At 36.6% G+C, this 22,487-nt stretch overlaps 1 protein-coding gene across 1 annotated transcript in view; it reads left to right on the top strand.

Annotated features, from left to right (window-relative positions):
• Positions 1 to 5,277: 5,277 nt before the first annotated feature.
• LOC150080059 (protein turtle-like) overlaps positions 5,278 to 22,487 on the top strand; it is an 886,305-nt gene continuing 869,095 nt past the window's right edge. The window contains exon 1 of the mRNA XM_090381137.1: positions 5,278 to 5,614. The gene's annotated coding sequence lies outside the window, so the exon portion shown is untranslated. The remainder of the gene's footprint in view (positions 5,615 to 22,487) is intronic.

The following is a 22,487-nucleotide window of genomic DNA, read 5'->3' as shown; positions in this document are numbered from 1 at the left end:
CCATAACTGGAATGACATCTTTGTTTGCTTATAAAGATTGATGTAAACTATTTTGACATATTTTCATCGTACCTTAATAATATTCATAAAAAAATGGATTAGTACACCAAAATATAAAAATGGTGTGCATCTTTTCTTTGTGAAATAGAAATGAATGATTCTTGAAGGAGCAGGATACAATTTTGACATTATAAACAGAAATAAAGAGGAATTTGCCTCCATGCTTTTTTGTAGAATGCTTCACTACAATACTCTCCCAAATTCAATCAAACGTAAAATTATCACTCAATGGCCTCCTTCCTAATTATGTATCCTAATTGATTTTTAAATTATATACTTGGACCAATAAAACCCTTCTGTTATAAATGGGAGGTTGCTCTAAAATCTGGTATACTGGGATCACAGGTAAGATCCTGAGGTGGTTGAGGGATGGCTGTAGGACAGTATGCAGAGGGGTTAGTTTAAATGATTATTCTTCAGAGTCAACCAGGGTTATAAGCAGGTTTCCCCACGGTTTGGTGCTATGCCACTATTTATTCTGATCATCTCGAATGATATAGACGAATAAAGGGATGATATTGAAATCTGCAGTTGACGCGAAGTTAGGAGGGTGATTAGCAATGACAGTCTGGCTGATTTTCTTCACGATGATTTGAAGAAGCTTCATAAATAGTCGAAGAAATTGCAGTTACGATTAAATGTTGCCAAATGTAAATTTCTACGTTGTACCGAGAATAATTCGCATAATTTATAAGTGGTGTGATCAAAAAAGTTCAGGGACTGAACTAATATTTGGAAAAGGGTTTAGGTTACGGGCTGTTCGGATGGATTTACCTCTAAGTAGTCTTCTTGTTGTCGTATACACTCATTCAACACTTCTGCAACTTTTGTAAGTATTCCCGATAGGCTTCTTTTAGAATTTCTAGATTAATTATTGTGTTGTTATAAACAATTTCCTCAGTTGATGCAAATCTATGACCTTGTTTCTTGGGAAACAAAAACGTCACAGAGAACCAAATATAGTGGGTGTGGCGAGGGACCACAGTAATGGACTGTTTTGCCAGAAATTCTTAATTGGAAAGCTCCGAGTGTACAGGGGTATTGTCATATGACACGCGCCAAATCCCGAAAGCCAACTTTTCTCGCCATATTCTCCAACGGCATTGTGCAGTCTTCCGTAGAACTTGTGCGATGTTCATGGTTCACTGTTAAGGCATGTGGGACAAATTCATAACAAACAATGCCTTTTGAGTGAAAAATACGACAAGCATAACCATATTTTTGGGGGAGCACTGGAGGAGACGGGGTATTCCACAGAGAGTATTGGGCTTTAATTTTTGGGTCAAAGCCATACTTCCCCGATTCTTCACCAGGAACGATGGAAAAAATCAAACTGTGGATGTAGCCTTCTGGGTGTCAGCAGCTTCATCAACAGCGCTTTGGCTAGTTCCTACTTGCGAGAACTTGCCGCTCTCTGTGATCATCAGTGAGGTTGCGAGTCGTAAATTTGGTTGAAAAGCGTCAAATTCCAAATCTCGTTTTAAGATTGATTGACGTGTTTCATAACAAATACCAATCCCACACTATCGTGGGTAACACAGTTAACAGAATCGTAGTCCTCTCCTCACCGGGTAGAAAAGACAGAAATTTGAATTCCGTCGATTACTGAGGAATTCTTATGGGTCTTTTTCACAATGTGACTCAGTCAGTTGGACTCAGGCAAAGAGAGCACTGCTTTTTTCTCCAGGATATTCTTTTTTTTTTTTTTTTATCCAGCAGACAGGCAAATCGACCACGAAATAATATACACGGGGTAGTACGGTCTAAATCGCTGATGTGCCTAGAACGCTACAACAACAACAACCAATTTCACTAGCAACTTCGTGGAAGTTAAACATCAGTCGCTCCTGATCAGATCACAAATATGAACGACTGAATCATTTGTTTTTGAAGTGATAGAGTGACCACTGGGTGGATCATCTTTGACAGATAAGCAGCCCTCTTCATCCCTGAAGTGGGAATGCCTTCTAGATGTTAAAAATAAGGGTGCTACCGTGACACGGGTGTAAACTTTCTTTTTAATTTTCATAATTTTCAGATAAGGTTCATGTGTGTGTGTGTGTGTGTGTGTTTTAATTAATAATTTCTTAATTGAAATTATTAGGCTTGTACCCGTGACGAAAGTCGTACACAGAAATGCGCCTTCTGTATACAATAAAGAGTTCTTCCTATTTTTTTTGTTTTCCATAAAATATATATATATATTTTTTTAAAGGTGTGTTTTACGGCTACTATTTTCAAAAAAAAAAAGAACCAAGCAATATTAACTTTGCAGAAAATAAAAGAAAAAAACATTACATACATACATAAGATATAAAGATGAAACTGTTACTTTCTTCAATTTTCCAGTTTCAGAAACCGTTAAATGCGTGAAACTTTAAACGTGCCCATGCGCATATATTTATTTAAATTTATATGTACTGTGTGTATTAATTATGTATATCAGTTATCTCAAAATAATTTAAAAGCTATATAACATTTTATTTGCCTTCATTTTTCCATTTAAAAAAAAATGTATTTCATTGGTGCGGTTTGATTTGCGCGCAATTTGAACGTTCATAACTCCTACCGCGAATGAATATCGCCTTCAGTGCTTTCGTCTTGTCTTAACGAATCTCTCAAAAAAAACCTCTTGTAAGCTACTGAAGTTTGGAGAGCACCTGGGACAGCTCATTACCATAGACATCTATTATCCTATTCTTTATTCTCACAGCAGAAAAATATCTGAACAACAAACTGCATTGGCATTGCTATATTTTCAACGAATAGATTTTTTTTTAAAAGCTTAATCTTCTATTTATTAATTTCTGGAAAACAATCAAATTAAATAGTCTGTTTTACTGTATAAAGTGGTTTTTTTTAAATGTTTATTTGGATAACTAGAAGCCGTTTAGATTATATTTCTTTAAGAGCACTTATATACAGTATTGTTATTGAAGAGATCCATCCAAAAATGATATATATTTTGCCAAATACATAATTAAAAATAATAAAAGAGAGAATAAAATGCAGTATTCAATTTCCATTAGAAAAATAACCACTAATCCGAATAGAAATGACTAAACCAAATGTGAAACCGAAACAAATAGAAAACAACATCCGACATGCTGTGAAACATATAGTTATGTTATGAAAACTTATAAGCAAAATACGCCTCGAGAGTAAATCACGTGTTGAGAAAGCATTATTTCACGTAAACTGTCTCGTAACTAATGGTTTACGACATTGCCAGTGAAAAACAGTAACAAATATAGTGGCTCCATACCTGCAGGGTGCAATCACGTTATAACTCTTGAAAAATCATTGAAAAATCTTCGAAAAATACAGAGGATCTGCTCAGAAAGCTGTAATTTTAACATATTATCGGTTTCCTCTTGCTCTTTTCTCTAATTCGGAAAAAATATATTGATGCAAATTCGCTGATTAATATGAGGGGATAAGCAGATGGCGGAGGACGTGTATTTCCTTAGTGATTATTTACCATATCTTTGCATTTAGGGAGAAATATGTTATAGTTCTATAATAAAAGTCAGTGGCGAGCCCGAATTTGAAATTATGTTCAGATTTAGAGGCAGCATTTTACAAAATGTCTTGAGCTTTTGAAAGGGTGCAAAAAAAAGAGGCGTCCATATGAGGAAGGATTATAAAGGAGTATGTTGCAGAGCTAGGCAAAAAGGCATAAAGGGAGGGGGACTTCTGTTTGAAGTACAGTATATGGACCACTGAAAAGGGGAGAGGCAAACGGAATGAAAGTGTCATTTTCAGATTGAAAAGTGGTTCAAAAACCAGAGGGCATAAACCTAAATTATTGGAGAAAACTAAGAGAGCAGAACTCAGGAAGTTTGCATTGTGTTAGCGTGCTATAGACCACTGTAGAAATATAAAGATTAGGTGGATCGGTGCCTATTTGTACCCATGGATCCTCCAGCAGAAAGGATGTGACAAGAGAGATGCAAGCTGGATATATATATATATATATATTTATTTATTTTATTTATTTATATTTTTTTGCTGTAGCGGCAAAAACCTAGCTTTCTTCCATTTTTGGTCTTTACTAGTACTAAATCTACAAATGGGACAGCTAAGAATAAAAACCAACTGTATGTAGATAATATGATTCCTTGAAAGACATTTACTGGTAGATGGTAGGAAAGATTCCAGCAGTGATATAGGAAGTGGATGTTTAAAAACTGATTAAAATTATTTTTATATTTATTTATTTATTTATTTTTTTTTTTTTAGTGGGAGATCTGGTTAATTGAGGGGTGCTATTTTTAACACTTAATCTTGTAGTGCTAAACTTACATAGAAACCGAACGAACTCATTTCTAAAAACAGTTGAACTCCAGGAAAGTTTCTAAAGAAGTAATAATACAGTTGTTGAATCAAGAACTTTTAAATAGAGTTCAAGACGACAACAGTGTCTAAAGTTATGAGCTTAACAAAGTTTACTTTCAAAGAAACGTTCACCGATGTGTTCTAATCATATTTTTATTTCATTTTTTAAATTTATTTTTCATTACTTGGTAGTCTCACATTGTGTTGTACCGAGCTTCCCTTAATAAAAGCTTGACAGAGTGTCAACATTAAAGAATAAAAAAAAAAAAGGTGTGAGTGAGTTGAACCATTGAGTGTATAACACAACCTCAGCCTACTTTATTAAGAAGTGACAAGCACATGCATATCAAAGCGTTGTTTAATAACCCCGCTCTATACTCACTAAATAATAATAATAAAAAAAAAGAAAACCGCTTCGGTGAGTGATTTAAGAAACAATGACCCCGAAAAATCCCTCAACAAATTACGCTTTCATAAGCGACTGCTCTCTTCGAGGTTTATTTTCGGTAGCAGAAGGATTCCATGTATGGTTTCGTGTTTACTGCAAGTTTTCTAACAAAACACGAACAGTTTCTTGCGATAGTATTAGGAGATGATAGAGATTACCGGAGCAGCTAAATCCCAACACATTTATTAGGTAGCTAGCCCCTGTTTACGTGACTGTAAATATTATATTCATGCAAACGAGAAACATCGTAATTATAACTTTAATTTCAGTACGTTGCCAACTATTATCTAGCCCCTCATTGTGAATAGCACAAGCACAGGAGCCGACTTTTGGAAGAGGGCCATCTAGCGGCCCTATTCGAAGCAGAAAATCGATATAAAAAGGTATCACTGGCTGTTCAGCCGGGATAGTCGTAGACACAGCATGTAGCGTGGATGGTGTTGGTGTTTTCCTAGAGGTCCGTGAATCAAGGAGATATATCTTTTATACATCAGACCCAGTGTGGATGTGGTGTGTGCTCTCGGGGTGGGGGATAAGTCGCCTTCAGGTGGTGCTAAAGAGGGACGGCGTAATCGTATCCACGAATGTTGGAAATAGTTCTGGATATCGGTGAAAACTGAAGGGTTTTCGGCTGTACAATCCGAAGAATTACAAACCAGATCGGGTGCTCTGTTAATGTTAAGTGGATAGCGATTTGTATTAAGAAGCCGAGAAGAATAATAACCTTGGGTGGTAGTGGTTTTTAAAGATCTAACGGATGTTTTAAAGGTAAGTAGAGAGTTTTTCACCAATTTCCTTTGATAGATGGATGCAGCGTAGTTTCCAATGTGTTGATGAAGAACAATGTCCAGTTGATAGTAATTTCCATGGCGTACAACAAAAAACCACAATTATCTTTCTGATTTTATTGGAGTAGGCATGCGTGTGGGGAACACTTATTTGGTATTCATTTGTAGCATAAAGGGCGACTGTTTCTCACGAGAATGACACATTATACTTAAACGTTCACGCAGTTTCTCTGACCTTTGAAATAACGAATATTTTATGCAGCTAAGCTGACCCTTTTAACAGCTGTAATAAAAATATTTAAAAAACCTCATTTAAATAAAGTTGGAGTTAACACGCAACGCTACACCTTAGACAGTTTAGTAGTGCTGGTGGGGGGGATTAATTGCCAAAAGGGGTAGTAAAATTACTTACGTTTAATAGGCATATTTAAAGAACGTTGACTTTTTATTATTCCCAAGTGCTCCTATTGCATTTAGAAGGAATAAATTCAGCCAATTTAATAATTACGCGATTTTTCTTATGTTAATAAACTTGTTTATTTCGATAGCATTTTATTAAGAGGAAAACATTAAGATACAAATACAAACTACTGTTTCAGTTAAGAAGCTAGATTTAAATGGAAGATTTATTATATCTAACATGTATATTTTGTTTAAAAAGTTGCAGAGATTTCTGCTTATTGCGAACGCCTTTCAAAATGTCCCGCAGGGACAGTTATTCTGCAAAGATTGCAAAATTTCTTTCCATCAAGAGTTAACGGAGAGGAGAATATTTTTATTGGCTAAATTACTAGCGAGGAGGCAACGTTCCTTGACAATTTATTCTCTTAGTAATGTAATGCATCCCTTCTGTCTTTTCTTTTATTACCTATCTATCCCATTTCTTTATATAGCAACGAAACTGGATACGATACCTACAGAACATGGCTAATGTGTAGCATTGCCCAATCAATTAAAGTAGCCGGAACGTATGATAAGCTGGGGAAGCAGAATGGGGTAGAATAACTCCACGGAGACGCACACTCATTGAAAGCAAGCGAGCGAACATGTTCAGGTGTGTCCTTTGCTTTCAAATCGGATTTGCGCTTCTCTTTCCCTATTGGTTGTGCGTATGACTGGAGAAGATTCCTGTGGAAAGTCGGCAGTGGTCTAATTTCTTGACAGAGATGTAGTCGGGGAGTGAGTGGAAGGGGCTTCTACTCTGATGAATAATTCATGTCTTTTTTTTCTGTTCTCGAAGTCTCCATCATTTTTGTATTATTGACTCCATGAATATAAAAATTTTCTTTTCAAAGGTCATACCGTAGTTAACGAAAGAGATTCAGTTGCCTGAATCTATTTGAAAGAACGAAGAGTGACGAGTATTTCGGATGATTAAGCAATAGGAAGACTTGCGAATTACTTGGCTAGGGTGGTAACGAATATAGGAATTCTTGGGGAATGACGCGATATCGGGTAGGGGACAGCCAAATTCATTCTCTTAGTAGGATGTAACAGGTAGTTGAACAAATACCCAGAACGCACAATTCGAATACTTTTATTCGAGAACACACAGCTATGTTTTTATTCAGAAATGAAATTATTTTAATCCAAATTCTCAAAGCTCTTTCATTGCATTTCGAAATTACTGCTCATATCGGGCTTAAGAGAATAGAAAATAAAATGCAGAGACCGTCTTTCTTTTTGATACATCCAAATGCTCGTAGAAAATAATTTTCTACCATATAAGAAAGTGGATAAAAGTCTAGACAAATAAATTTCCAACATTTCCCTACGCGACATATTGATCCAAAACTTAATGAGAACCAAGTCTTTGCATAACAATACATTCATTAAAAATGCTTCCAGTATAAGACATTGTGCTAATTAGAAATTTTATTATGAATAACCTCTTTGGAAAAGGTAATGCGCATCGTTCTTTATAATCCAAAGGCCATGATATAACTGATATGTTAGACTCTAGGAATAATAAGGTAGGCAAAGTTTTTCGTGAGAGGACACTCTTAATTACCAATTTCTTTATTCCAAAGTGGATTTGGTGTTAATTTTGTGCTTTCCACGCTTTAACGCTGGGAATTTCAGTTACTTTGTGCATATGAACAATTTCGCAAGTCTAGACCAATGATTAACAACCAGCAGCCCTCGGGCCTTGCTCGGTTATTATTTATGGGGACCTTGAGATCCAATTTATGTATGGATCTTCTTTTGAAAAATAAGACTGCAAATATTAGATCTTAAATGAAAAAAAGAATAATAGTATTTCCAGTACGAAAAAGCATTGTCATTAGAAGATGAAATTACTGTGAAAGAATTAGATCAACGAATACAATAAAAGTGAAATTACAATAGTTCACGACCTCAGTGATTCGATGTTATGTACTATACTTATTGCATGGTAAATATGTCAGGGCTGGTTGCAAATATCCAGTCTGTTGCTGGAGAATATATCGACCTATTCACTGTAAGTGTAGTGGTGAAATATTGGAGTAAGAGAGTGAATTGGAATTTCCAACTCACGTGACATTTTCTCATATTTGAAAGTGCCTTCTGTCATTTCTGAATGCCACGAAAATAAAATCCACTTACAGTTTCGACTCGCTCATGGGTCTGCACCTTTCAATGTAATTCGATATTATTTCTCTTATGTAGTACCCTATGTTTGCAATTCTTTAAAACTATCATAGCATATTTTCTTTCTATCCATTCAGTTATGAGATTTCGGACTATTTTGAATACCCGATTTGTTCTAGTATTTTACTAAAAATGCTTTACTCTAATAATGATATGTTCCAGAATAAGGCTTACCTTGTTTGAATTTATCCTGTTATTGGGGATACATCAGAAGTACTGTATCTTGGATGGAAAACTGCAGACATTGACGTCTCCGAGAATGAAGGGAGCACTCAGATTGCTTCGATCACGAGTAAGAAAATGAATTCGGTGGAGAATGTCTTTATAGAAGTAAAGTAAAGAGCCGTTTACTAACAGAGCGGGAGCGGATGTTAGTCTAGATAACAAAGTTAGTTTCATACACCATTCTTATCCACACATTTTAAAAAATGAAAATTGAATTGCAAGTTGGTATTTGTTAAAGCCAGGATACGGGATCTTTGCGGTCCAACGAAAATTTAAATATTTGGCCTCATAAATATGGAACAGAGCTTCAACTTAAAGTGATTAATGTACATTATCATTAAAATGATATTCACATTCCTTATTATTTTCATTGTGCAGTGCTGAAAATATTTCGCGTTTCACTGAGCATCTTTTAAACGTAAAGCGAAAGAAGCAGCGTAAGACGAACCATGATGACCAAGCTGCGTGATCATTTTGCCGAAATCTGATTATATATTTTTAATGATATAATTTTTAATATTAGGTAACCAGCAGGCATCGGGTTATAATGTCAGCGAAATACATCTTAACTCTATATTTATATTAAGTTTCAGTGCTAGCCGGACACAAAAGGACTTGATATGCTATTTTATAAGTGATGACTTCACTATAACCTTGGCAAATTGCCATCACGGATTGAATATCAGCTAAACTGAGTACAAGGAGAATTCATCTCCTCTGACAATCCCAACCTCTGTAGAGACGCCTTCCAATAAGGATACTTGGACTGATTAGAATACCTCGTCTCTATTAACTGAATCTTCTAGTATGAGATGCTAATTAACTAAGGAACAAACTCTCCGGTTAGAATGTCGGAGCGGTAATTGAATATGGTTGAGTGTCTATGAACCTTGGACTGAAATTTCATCAATAGGTTAGAGATTAATGCGGTACCGAAAGCTGATTACTTCATGTTTGCTTCGGTACGAAACGTTGACATGTGATCGACAAAATGAAGTTGTCCAAGAAAAGTAATTCAGAAATGTTGTAGGTGCAGATGGTCTCATTTTATAACCCTTCTGGCCCTGTGCGGCCATAATAAAAAAGTTTTTTATTACAGCCGCGCAGAGCCAGAAGAGTTAAAAAGTACAGCTATCTCCACCTTCAAATAAATTGGGAGGGAGAATTTCAGGTTATCAAAGTAAAAATACGCAACAAGTTACAATGTGCTGGTCTCTTTTACGATGATACCAGCCAGTGACGGCTCTGATACCCTTAACAGCTCGTGAATTGAAACTGATAAAATACCCACACTATTTACCAGGCCTAGCCTCTTATTTCCTCTCCTTTCTAAAACTTAAGGGACAACTTTGGGTATAATATTATAACGAAAGGAAAGACCTTTGTCTCATTTAAGAAATCTTAAAATATAGTACGGAACTCTTTAGATCAGGACCCAATAATCTCAGATTATGAAGCGTTAGTGTGTCATGTCTATCAATTGGATATATTTTAAGATCTGTTTTTAGTAGTAAACAAAACCGATTAAAGCCTCCGACAAAGCTCGCAGATCTACTGCGAGTTTTGTCTGGATGTTGAAAGAAGCAATAAGTTTCTTTCAACATCTAGTGGAACTAAAACTGATGCCTTCCCAAATCGGTGGCTGGAACATATTCTTTTCTGAAATATACCCATAGAGACACATAAAATATACTGCCCAACCATTAATATCCGGATATCCCAATCGTTGACGGTTAGTTACGTCCTACCGAAGCATCACGTGTCAGACAACTATAAATATCATCGAAGGCCTTCAAGGAGATAGTAGGACAATTGTGAATGCAAGATGCCACGATCGACGAAGTTAACAGACTTCCCGCACAGAATGATAATAGGGTGCCAGATTAACATCAATCTATATGTGGCATTTCGACGACTGGCAATTTGAAAAAAAATTTAAAATGGAAGCGCACTGTTGCTGCAGTCGTCAAGAAACTACATGGAAAAAACCTCCCAATCTGACCGAACGTGACCTAACTTTGTCGCAGCACACACACACACACACTGGAATTGAGACGATTGGGATATGTTAGCACCAGTACAGTGTGCAGAATGCTGCATGATATGGATTACCAGGACAACCACAAGCCACTATTCACCAACAGCCACTGCCAGACACCGTCTGAACCGCTGCTCTTGGACTATAGACCAATGGAAAACTGTGCGCTTTGAAATGATAAGTCACTGTATATGATCTACCAATCTGTCGGTTGCGCCTGGGTGTGTCGAATAACCTAAGAAAGCTTCTTGTCGGACTTCATCGTTCCCGATAAAGTTTGGCGGAGGCATCGTTGATGGCCTGTGGTTGTTTTTTTTTTGTTTTTTTATGGTATGGCCTCAGACCGTTGGATGGTTTGGGAAAAACCATAAATGCTGAGGTCTACCTAGACGTCCTGGACAATAATGCGGTACTTACATTGTGGCAGAACGTCGGAGAACATGGAGCATTGCCCTGCTGATACCTGTATCAGCAGAACAATGTTCCATGATATTTTTCTCGCGTTGTGTGGACTGGTCGGAAGGATATCAGTCTCGAAAAGTTGAAATGGGCAGAACAGAGCTTTAAATATCATTCTTATAAATAAATAAAAATAAAAAAAACAAAAAACATCTGAGATGTAGGGAAAGCAGTTCTCTGAGGAGAGACTGCTCAAATACCAGAACTGAACACTGGTAGCCGCTTTGAAGGCCGAACGATGGAAAATATCGTAGAAAAAACTGTTAAGCGTGATCTACAGAGACTAGAAAAGCTAAAGGTCTCAGCACATATTATTAGTTTTCCCTGTAAACAAGGGTCATATGATGACATATGATGCAAGAAAGCAAGCTTATACAACATCAGCCAAAAAAAAAAAAAACCTTCCCAATTCACCCATCCATTTGATCCAAATGTTTGTCCACTTCTTCCTTGAATTTATTTAAGCTATCAACTTTCACAATGGCAGATGGAAGTTTGTTCCTGCATTAAACCCACTGGCTAAAAGCAAACTTTCGCACACCTATTCTACAACTGTCTTTCCTCCATTTGAATTTATGCCACCTCGGTTCGCGATCTGAGCAAGAAGATGAATCCCATCAGCATCGAGCCAGCTCAAACTATTAAAGGCTTTATGCACATCAACCAGATCACCTCGCAGGTGCCTAATCTGCAAACGCTGCAATTTGCAGAACTTAAGCCTTTCTTTGTAAGAGTACCCCTTTGTTCTCCTCACCAGCCTTGTTGCTCTTCCCTGTACTCGTTGTAACAACTCTACATTTGTAGATACAGATTCCCGGAAATTAACGATAGTACTCCTGCCTTAATTTAGGAAGTCGAATGCCGAATGCCTGCATCCTGAAAAGAGTGAGAGAAATAACGTACTCTCCATTTTTATAGAACGGTGGAGATGACCAATGTCCAATAACACAGTTATGTTGAATAGCTGGCCACTGGAAACACTCTTCAGCGAACTATTAATGGTGATAAAATGCTACAGTATCTTCATTATTCTCAATTTTTTTCAGTAGGCACTTTTGGAATTAAAATTCAAAGTATTGGATTAACAAAGAAAGCTTCCATACTTCCCTTCTATTATTCAAGCCAAGCTATTAACTTTACATTAATTAATCATACTAATTATAAGAAAAAAGGGAAGAAAAATAGAACGGTATTGTTGGTAGCAAATTTGAGCCTATAAAGTATTCCCGCTAAGCTCAAATTATACGGGGAAGTGCGATGCCACGATCATCGAAAAACGATAGCAAACTCCGAGACCGAACTAATTCTTCCTGGAAATCCACGACATCGTATAACTCATCCCAGCTAGCCCATCTAATTCATAGGCCGCGAAGCAAGACTATCTTCATCGCAAATCATTGCCATTATTAATTAGCGATTGGTATTTCATTTATTTCCTCTCGACTTGATTAGATTATCTTCAGTTGGTGAAAAATGCGTGCTGCGCGTGTCTTCATTACCCTCTAAATTATTCCGCTAGGAATCTGCGAGTTTGTTTATCTTACTGGGATTTCGCGCACTCAGACTGCTTATAAAATGTTTTAGTTTATAACGTTTAAATTCCACCTTATTTTTACGAATTATACGAATATACGACATTTGGTGTTTCATTATTCAAAGCGATAAGAATTTAAGCTGGTTATTTCGTGAGAAGCAATAAGCAATGATCAAAGCCCTTGATTGGCGCCCTGACTGTAATCACCTTAATCTTTACTCAATATGGAAAAGCTGTGGGTTGAGCTCCTGAAAAATTTTTACGAGGCCTTTTTCACACTATTGGAGTCAGTTAGTCTCTATAATTGTATACTGAACTTTTCTGCATTTGCCAACAAATCCCTCATCACCCCAAAAAGTGGCCATCCAGTTTTGTTTTGAACTTTGCCAAACTCTCTGCCTCGGCCACTGGTAGGCTATTTATTCCGGTGATCTACAACAGATGTTCAAAGAAAAGAAAAAAAAAAAAGAGATCCACCCATTTTGTCTCTTCCTAAGGATGCACATTCGGTCAGTTCGCCTAGTTCTTATATCTCTCTTACCAGTAGAAATATACAAATTGGTCGGTGCATTCCCAGTACCCCCTTGTCTAGGAAAGGACTGATTTGTGACGCCGGTGGAGGCTAAAAGTCGGGAACAGCTAATTTTGAGTGTGTAAGGGAAGAATATGTTGGCGTCGATATCTTTCCGACTTCGAAAGTTAAATTGCTGCAGGGGCCAGAAGTGCAGGTGCCAGTACCTCGACAACAGTGAACCTGGTTAAGTACTCCCGTTCTATGGTGTCACGAGTCTACCGTGACTGGCTCAACAGTGGTCAAACAACCAGTAAAAGGTCACGCGTGGGACAGACACCAGTAGTGCCTCGTAACAGTGGCCCTGCTAACCACCAACTAAAATGTAGGAATAACAAGAACAATATCCGCGTGTCCTATGCACCGGATATTAAATCGTATAGGCCATAATAGTCGACGGCCGTTACGAGTACGCCATACTCAGAGTACACCCAGTTTTTTGTGCGAGACACAAGAAACTGGGAGTTGAATGGGCACATCATCACCAGCACTGGAACACTGATATGTGGAAACTGCCGCGTATTCTGATGAATCTCGTTTACAGCGATATTTTGCTAATAGTCGTATTCACATTTGTAGAAATATTAGGCAATGGCACACTGTTGGTGTTCAGCAGGCTATAGGCCGTGATGTTATGGTTTGTGGGCTGAGAACTGTATTCCTTGGATGTCATGGATCCTCGAATCGCCGTTAGTCAACTACTCGATGGGACCCCTTCATGATGACAGTGTATCCAGAAAATCCCAGCCTCTGTCAGCAAGACAACGCTCTATTCCACAAGATCCGGCAGATTGCTCACTAGTTTCAGGAACATAACAACGAATTCCATGTCTTCCCATGGCCAACCAACTCACTGGATCTCAACCCAACTGAGAATGTTTGGGACCTACTACAAAAAGTATATTTGATGCTACTACCATCCACCTGACAATGTACGGAAATTATATTGTGCAACGCATGGGTAGCAGTACCGCAGGCCACCCTGCAACATTGTGCATTCTATATCAAGATGTGTAAGGGCAAAAGATGGCCTCTTGAGATATTAAGTAGGTGTTACTACAGTAATGCAAAGTCAACCCACTGTACTTCCCTCAAGCCCGTATATGATTCAATTAGATCGTTCCTAAGCTGCTAACTTTTGCAGTTCTATCATTCTAAGCAATTCCTGTAAGATAAGGAATAGTGTACCTCAATTTAGTGCCTCTTCTTTGAGCCCCAGTCTTATAGTTCTGTGTCTGAGCCTTTTAAGGTGCAGCTTCTAGACCTGAATACAGTTTTTTTTTTTTTTTTTTTTTTTTTCAAATTCTGTCTCACCATCAACTTATACAGGAGAATAATGATATCCTTTCCCCTAGTTGCAAAAGCATGATAAATCATTGATCGGGTGTCATGATATGCTCAGCTACTTGTTAAACTGCAACATAGATTTCATGTTTGATTGTGTTATAACACCTTAAAAATCTTTATCCGTTCAGAAACAAGTTTAATTACTCCTTCCCTTAATTTTTAAGTTATTTTGGGTTTTTCTTCCCGACGTGCAAACATTAGCGTTAAAAATCTTACCTGCTATTTTTCAGACAGTATGATCAGCAAACTTTGACAACTTTCCTTTTACTCCGTCATCAACGCCAATGAGGATAAAAATGAGAGGAAGCCTGGTACCGATGTCTCAGGGACTCCCCTTGCTACGGTTATCCACTCAAGAATGACCATTTATTATCAAGCTAATTCCAATTTATACAATAATCTCCCGTGGGGAATGCGCTTGAGTTCTGGCTGTCATGTACCTACCTGTTGGCAGAGAACTTGGAAGTATCTGAAATTCTTTTAAACAAAAAGCCACTTTGCCCGTGTGCTTTAAAGCTCAGCAAAAGATGAGCTTGCTTGAACTGCATAAAACGTGGCCTATGACGATAATATGTGGAGTCAGTTATTACAACCTTATGTCCAGGAAGAGGACAGTTAAGAAAAAAGTAGGTTTACAGTCTAAAACCAATAGACCAAAACCTGAAAATACTAAGACCTATTTCCATAGAGTCTAACCTCTTGATAGTTTATGAAAAATCAATCAACAAACAGTTAATTCATTTCTCATCTACAAAGTCAGAGACATCCTGGTGGATTGAAGACAAGATAACTACTCTCCAATCAGACCACTCTCTGAAAAGCCGAAATGGGCTGTTTCTCTTAAATATAATTGACCCAAAATCGATTCCAAATTGAATGCGATCAGTTATGCCCTAATAAGGCCAAAACTGCTGTCCTTCAGAAAGCAACTCAGCCACAACAGTATTAACTCCATTCGATATACTGGAATTCTTCAACCAGTACCTCGGAAAATATGTCTAGTCAATCAAAGAAACTAAGAAAAGTTTTCAATTTATTACAGATTTCCTCCCCACACCGGGCAGAAAAGATCTGAGCCTTGTCGATGACGTGAGGAATTCGTGGTCGATTTTCTGTTTGCAGGACAAAAACCCAGAATTTCCGAGAGAAAAAAAACCATTCTACCCTCGCCTGAGACCGTATAAATTAGCCACGTTGTGAAAAATACCCACAAGCTTTAATCCCAAGAGCAAGCCTGGGATGGTCTAGGAAGAAGCATTTTAGCATTCACTCCTTCCCCAACATATCGCCACTTTTACTAACTGGAGGAGGAGGAGGAGGATTTTTCTTCGTGGATATTTTTGTTTTTCACTTCAATTACCAAGCTAGTATGACTGACAATAAATGTTTGAGATATTTAAAAATTAAATTAGATTAGTAGCATAATTTGAGGTGTTCATATTTCCAACTTTAGCAGTTTTCTCAGTTTAACCTTTGTTTCTGATTTCATTTTAAGATCTTATTGATTTTCGAAGTAAGAATTTGAAATTTTAAGTTACTTTCAGCTTTCAAAAATAACTTTTTTTTTTTTTTTTTTTCAAATTTAAATTACATCGCATTTTTACTTTTTAAATAAATTATATTAAAGTAAAATGAATCGCTGGTTAATTAAATTTTGTTTAAGCTATCTTTCAAGAAAAAAACGAAAGTTAGTACTTGATAATAGTTATAAACAAACTGAGAATTTAACAGGATGATTATTATAATACTAGTATCTGCCTATTGATTAAATACTTCCCACACCGGGTAAAAAAAGACCTAACTGTCTTGTGGATGCCGCAAGGAATTTATATGGGCCTTTTTCACAACGTAGCCGAGTTATAGAACCCTAAAGCTCATAGAACCCTACTATAACATTAGATTTGTGTATTTTCGGCATTTTATTACAAATAATTATAAAAAATTATGTAAATATGTACTTATTATGTAACTGATACGTAATCATATTTCTTTAAATAAGCAGGAGTTTCCAATCGAAATTCCTCCTTACTCTCAAGTTTGAAGTTTTATATACAGCATTTCCAGGTTAGTTTAATTTACTGTTCCAAAACAATCCATCCTGTTATTCGTGATGTGTTTCTATGCATACTGATATATCTTTAATGCAATTGAAGGAGCAGATTGCTGACGTGCGAATTTTGATTAACTTCGTACGTTTTATTGAAGTGATTTTGAAATGGATCTAGATTCACTTTTATATCCAATTTAGTTTAACCGAGCTGAATATTTCTTGTGGTATAGCATTAAAATTGCATAATAATGCAAGAAAGCAAAGGTATTCTGAATCTGCATATAAAAAATATATATATTCCATTGTCAATAAAGTGCTTATCCGGTTCCTCCTGAACTGTTATTAAATGTTCAAAATAAACGAGGTCTGGTCAAATAATAATGCAAATGCAACCAGTAATGAAGATGGGGTGCCAACTAGAACCTGAATAAAAGCGAATATTTCAAGTTTACAAATTTTAAATTTTAATTTAACATGGTATAACGGTGGTTTAAATTGCAAAAAACATCATTGAATTTGTTAAACTGTCTGCCTCGGTCACCCTTGAAGGCAACTTAGGAAGATAGGAAATCAGAGAACAGTGCACCGATCCCCGAGGCACCCAATTACTGTTCGGTCCACTCTGATCACCCATCGATGATCCGACCTGCTCTAATTTTTGCAATAACTTCTCACGTGGAATCGTTGAAAAACTCGCTCAGTTGCAGATTCGATGACAAAGAAAGATTGATGCGATTAAAAAAAATAACAATTGCATCTCTGTTAATCGGAACTAGTAATTAGAACATAAATTCATCTCCTCCTTAAAAATGAAAAGTTAGCGCTGAAGTAACATGTGTTTTAAAGAAACATACCAGAAAATGTATCAGTTCCAACTTAATGGAATTAGATTGTCCAAGTTATTATAATGGTAACAGTTATGAGCACCGATACATACTCGAAATATAACTAAGTTATTTTTTTTTTTCTGTACCAACGTTCATTCACTTTTATAACTCAACTCCTAAAAGCGAAAAAAGAAAGTATGTCCAAATCTAAAGCAGCTAAAAATATCTGTTTCTTTGATCTCAAAGGTTTCTGAATTTATTAATCAGACTGAAATCTGAACCTGTTAAGGTTAAGAAATTTATCGAAAGTTTGTAAAGTTGCATGTAAAGTTCGCTTTACATCAAAAAATTGGCGTGTCTAGTGTATTTTAAAGAAGAGATAAGAAATGTTAAATGTGGTAACATCGATGATTAAATGTGTAGCTTTACAAGGAGACACTTTTGATGTGATAAAATTCCTTTTGATTTTAAATAAAGGATTGTTTTTTTTTTGTGTGAAATTATATCGTACTTCTTATTTTCAGCACAGCACTTATTCTATTTTTTTTAGAATATTTATTTCATTCAGTTTTTAACTCTGAATACCAAGGTTTGTATTTTCCATGTGCTTCCCTCTTCTCGACAGAGTTGGATTGGGGAAAGAGTTCTCCCGTGATCCTAGCCAAAAGTAAAAACTTATTTGGTTTAGATTTGAATCGACCCAGCAAAGGCTGAATTGAGTTCTAAGGGATCACGTATGAAGCGTGAAACAAGTGTGGCAATCTCCTATTCTTTAAAAAAGTGATGGGCATCGATGGCTAACTCCTATTACTTAGATTAAAAATTTTAAACCGTAATTACACTTTGTTTTTCGCATGGATTTCAGCACCGCGCGTGTAAATATTTAAGTGATATTTAATGATCAGCTAAGAAGGAAGAAACTTTCTTTTTTCTGTTTTAGATACGAGACACTAGTTGAGATAGAACTTGATAGAACTAAATATGTTTGTTTGCCTGCACAGCGCTTGGACTTGATAGAGTAGTCTGTCAACGAACTCAGACTGTAGTCTTCCGGTAATAGAGTTCGGATGGAAGTACTTCGAATAAGGTTTTGGAGAAGAAAAAAACAGTACAAGAAAATGCCCTAAGCGTGATTTACAGTAATGGTATGAAGGTAGCTTTAGAGTCGGAACTCCAAATGAACAAACTTTAGAGAGGATAGTGTAAAGCTGCACAGAAAAAAAGAAGAAGAAAAACGAAGGTAGGATTACGAATCTGCAACGCAATTAAGCCTGACATAAATCTTTAATTTCTGTTGCGACTATTCGCGTTGCCTATTTCTTATTAAATACTTCATTGAAGACGAAATAAATTCAGAAATAATTATTTGCAAAATTCCCCTGTACTCAAAAATTCCATTTCCTGTATTTCATTAAATAGAATATTTGTATTTAGGATTTCTTGAATTCCACTATTTAAAGCGAAATATTTAAACTAAAATTTCATTAAGTGACTAGTTTTTTTGTAAAGTTTTATTTCTTTTAATTTCTTCGTGGATTATGATCCATTTTTCCATTGAAGTGGAATTTTTGAAGCTCGAATAATAACTCGATTTAAAATGGAATTTGAAGGACTCAGAAGTACTTTTAATTTCTATGGGCGGTGCTGTCATGCTTATTGTGCCATAGTATCCTCTTTTAATCATAAACACACGGGTCTTAAAATTCCAGACTTAAAGAGGCACGTCCTAGATGTACCATATTCATTCAGTATGACGATGGTCTTATTTCTCCCCGGAATGATTTTAAACACAGTTATTTTTATCTTGCCTTTCATCCATATTAAAAACTGTGCGTAAAACCACTGGAGCCAATTAAACACTATACCAAACAACCTTGTAGAGGATAGAGAATATATCCCTCTATACCCTTGTTTAAAATTCGTAGAAGTGAAATGCTTCGTTAATGTTGGAAATTTTTTGAAATTTTCATTTCTTGTGATCCGAATTGTGAACCAAGGACCATTCCGAGACAGAAGGAATCTTTCCTCGTTTTAAAAATGGGAAAAGTGATTGAGTCTTTCAGTGTGAAACATTTTTGAAAATGTTATTGAAATCCTTTTCGAACCATATCGGGATTGTGAATATATTTACTTGTGTCAAAACGGATATTTTTGCCTTCAGACCTTTGTGCATCTTCTCCGATCCATGTGCACCAATCTATGTGATATGCGATTTCAGGTTGTTCATCGTTGTCTTCACAAGCGCTTGTGTTCATAGGTTTATATGAATATTGTGTGGGCTGGAAAACCTAGACTAAACCACGGGTGAACCCTGTTTCCTTCTCCTGAGATTGGAGAACTACAGCCATGACTGAAGAAGCCTTTAAGAATTCCTTTTAATCTTCAACGGAATTTGAACTCAACCTTTTCCAAATGTGTGACAAGTGACGGACCCACTACACTGTCATGTAGTATGCATCCTTTTTGGGCAGTTATATTTTTAAATCAGTATTAGTAGTGGCAAATGATGCAAGAAAGTAAACTCATAGAGCATCAAACAAAAAAAAAACTACCCATCTCACTCGACTATCCCCTACAAAAATGTCTAGTTTTTCCTTGAATTTATTCAAACTACCTACTTACACAACAAAAATTGATGAAAGTTTCTTACAAACAATCAACCCCATGGCTGAAGGCAAACTTGCGCACAATCTCTCCTCAAACCATCCTTTTTCTATTTGAATTTATACCTCCTCGTGTGTGTAGTCTTAGCAAGAAGAAGAATGCCGTCAAAATTGAGCATACTCAATCCATTCAAGGCCTTAAACATCTCAATCAGATCTCCTTGCAAGTGCCTAGTCTCTAGACGCTTCAGTTTGCTGAAGCCTTTCTTGGTAAGAGCACCCTTTTGTTTTTCATTGAATGCTCGTCCCTGAAATTATTTCTACAGAAACAGCTTTTATTGCTGATTTCACTTTAGAATACTTGTCCTTTATCTACGTATTGATTTTAGTTCTTCCAAATTTAGGAAGAACTAAAATCAATACGTAGAAAGGTTATTCAAGTTGAGAAGAAGTTTTTCGAAAAGCTAGCTTTTTTGTTTTCACCTCAACTAATTAGACCACAATGACGCATTTTTAATGACATTAATGTATGTTCTGTTGTAATTCTTTTAAATTGTTTAAAATTAAGTTACTATTTGATGTGCCATATTAAGGGAAATAAAAAGGTGTCTGGATAAATATGCAGATAAATTAATTTAAATTTACTTATTCAGATCTTTAACAAATTATCACAAACAGTTTCGTATGTTTTTTCCTTTCTGATGTGAAAGCATCTTTGGCAGCACTACATTTTACTGAATGAAAACCGATTGGTAACGAAAATGCGAGACGGAAATTACTCAAATGACGTCACTTCCTAAATGACGCTAACTCAGTCACTAACGTTGATTCGATAGAGTAAGTAGCAGGCGTGAGTATAAAATGCTACATCATTCATAACTTCAGTTCTAGCTGTTCTATTTAAAAAAAATTAACCGTTTTTATCTTCGTAAAAGATGTTTCAAATAAAATAAAATATCCTTCGTGCTTACAGGATACACACGCTGTTTGTTTTTGTTTTTTTTTTTAAAGAAATTTCACCGTTGGATTTCATCAATGCATTTAAGTGCAATCACTGTATTATAGAAAATGTGTTGTTAACCGATGCTTTGGCAAAGAACTCGTTCATTTGTTCCAATGAACGAGTTCATTGCTAAAGAACCCGAGTAGTAGTAGTACTCGGGAGTTTAGGCTGTTGTAAAGATTCGGAAATTTAGGATGTTGTAAAGGTAGTGTACCGAAATATATCATGCATATTTCAGTACTATCCACCAATTTTGAATTTTTCTGAGCTCTTAAACATGAAAATAATCACCCCAGAGGAAACTTTGGTCGTATTTAGTTCCAGATTTGAATGCAGATTTTTTCTCAGTTTTGTACAAAGTTCAATACAATGAAAATCTCTTAGGACGTTGTAATGGGGAGGAAGTGTTTTCTTTCGTCGAATTCAACGGAATAAATTCCGTTAATGAAGAGATTCTCCATTATAATAATGAATTGTCTTCGTTCAGATGTTGAATGGACCATCTTCTCCGTTCTTGGAGGATTCTCAGTCTTCGACCATGAAGATAAATTTAAGACATTAAAACAGTGCTTGCTTAGCTTCTCTTGTTTAGAGTACGGAGTAAATAATTAAGTCACGCGAGTGCAGCAAACACAGGTCCATATATAAGAAGGAATTGCATCAGACCATTGAGGTGTGTCTTCTATTTATCTGCCCAACTATTCCTAGAAGAGTAAACGACTCCCATGGAGTCCCGAAATAGCTCCGAATGTCAATGATCGTCACCTTGGGAATGCCATGGTAATCACTGAATACCTAAGCTGCTTAATAATACTTAAAGACTTTTCCGTCACCCTTCAACCCCCTGTGGAGTCTCTAGTGCGGGCACAATGGCCATCTCTTACTCGAGCAGCAAATGAAAGAGCGAGAAAATAAATTGCGCACAAACACCCTCGAAGTAAACCTCAATGACCTTTATTCCCGCACCGCAAATAAATATGCGATTAATACCGGATACCATTTCCTACCGCTCGCCTCAATGACTGCCGTCTATCTCCCACACAGAAGACGCTTTGCCCGCGTATGCCTCGTTGCTTCCGTATCCGCACATTCACGAAGATCTGTACCAGATATTGTGCGCGGTTCGTCACTGACTCACAACGTTCGAATTCATCAGGGGATGCTCAACAGGATATAAATCATCGGGATTTGTTAATCCGTTCCGTGCGGTGTCCTTTAGCTATCTGATACCGGAGGAATGCTGGAAATGTTCGCGGAAGGTATGCGAGCTTGTGAGATACCGTGGGATACGAAGATGTTCCGGCCCTGTTCTTCTGATACCAGAGTTTAATCACTTCTGACACGGTGGTGGGATGTATTGTCCTTCTTCGGAAAAATTAGGAAATATCGAAAACAGTTTGGAAAAAAATATCGTTTAAAGAATTTGGTGTTAGCATTGATTGCAATTTTTATATTCAAATACTATGGCAGAAAACGTTTAAATCAGTGGAGAGTACATGTTCACTATTTGAGGAACCTCCAGCCCATTTTAAGGAAATATCCCATTAATTTTCATTCTGAGAAAT

This window comes from Mastigoproctus giganteus, chromosome 9 (genome assembly GCF_048544385.1).
Source record: "Mastigoproctus giganteus isolate SK-2022 chromosome 9, ASM4854438v1, whole genome shotgun sequence".
NCBI lineage: Eukaryota > Metazoa > Arthropoda > Arachnida > Uropygi > Thelyphonidae > Mastigoproctus > Mastigoproctus giganteus.
This window is presented reverse-complemented; position numbering and strand designations above follow the sequence as displayed.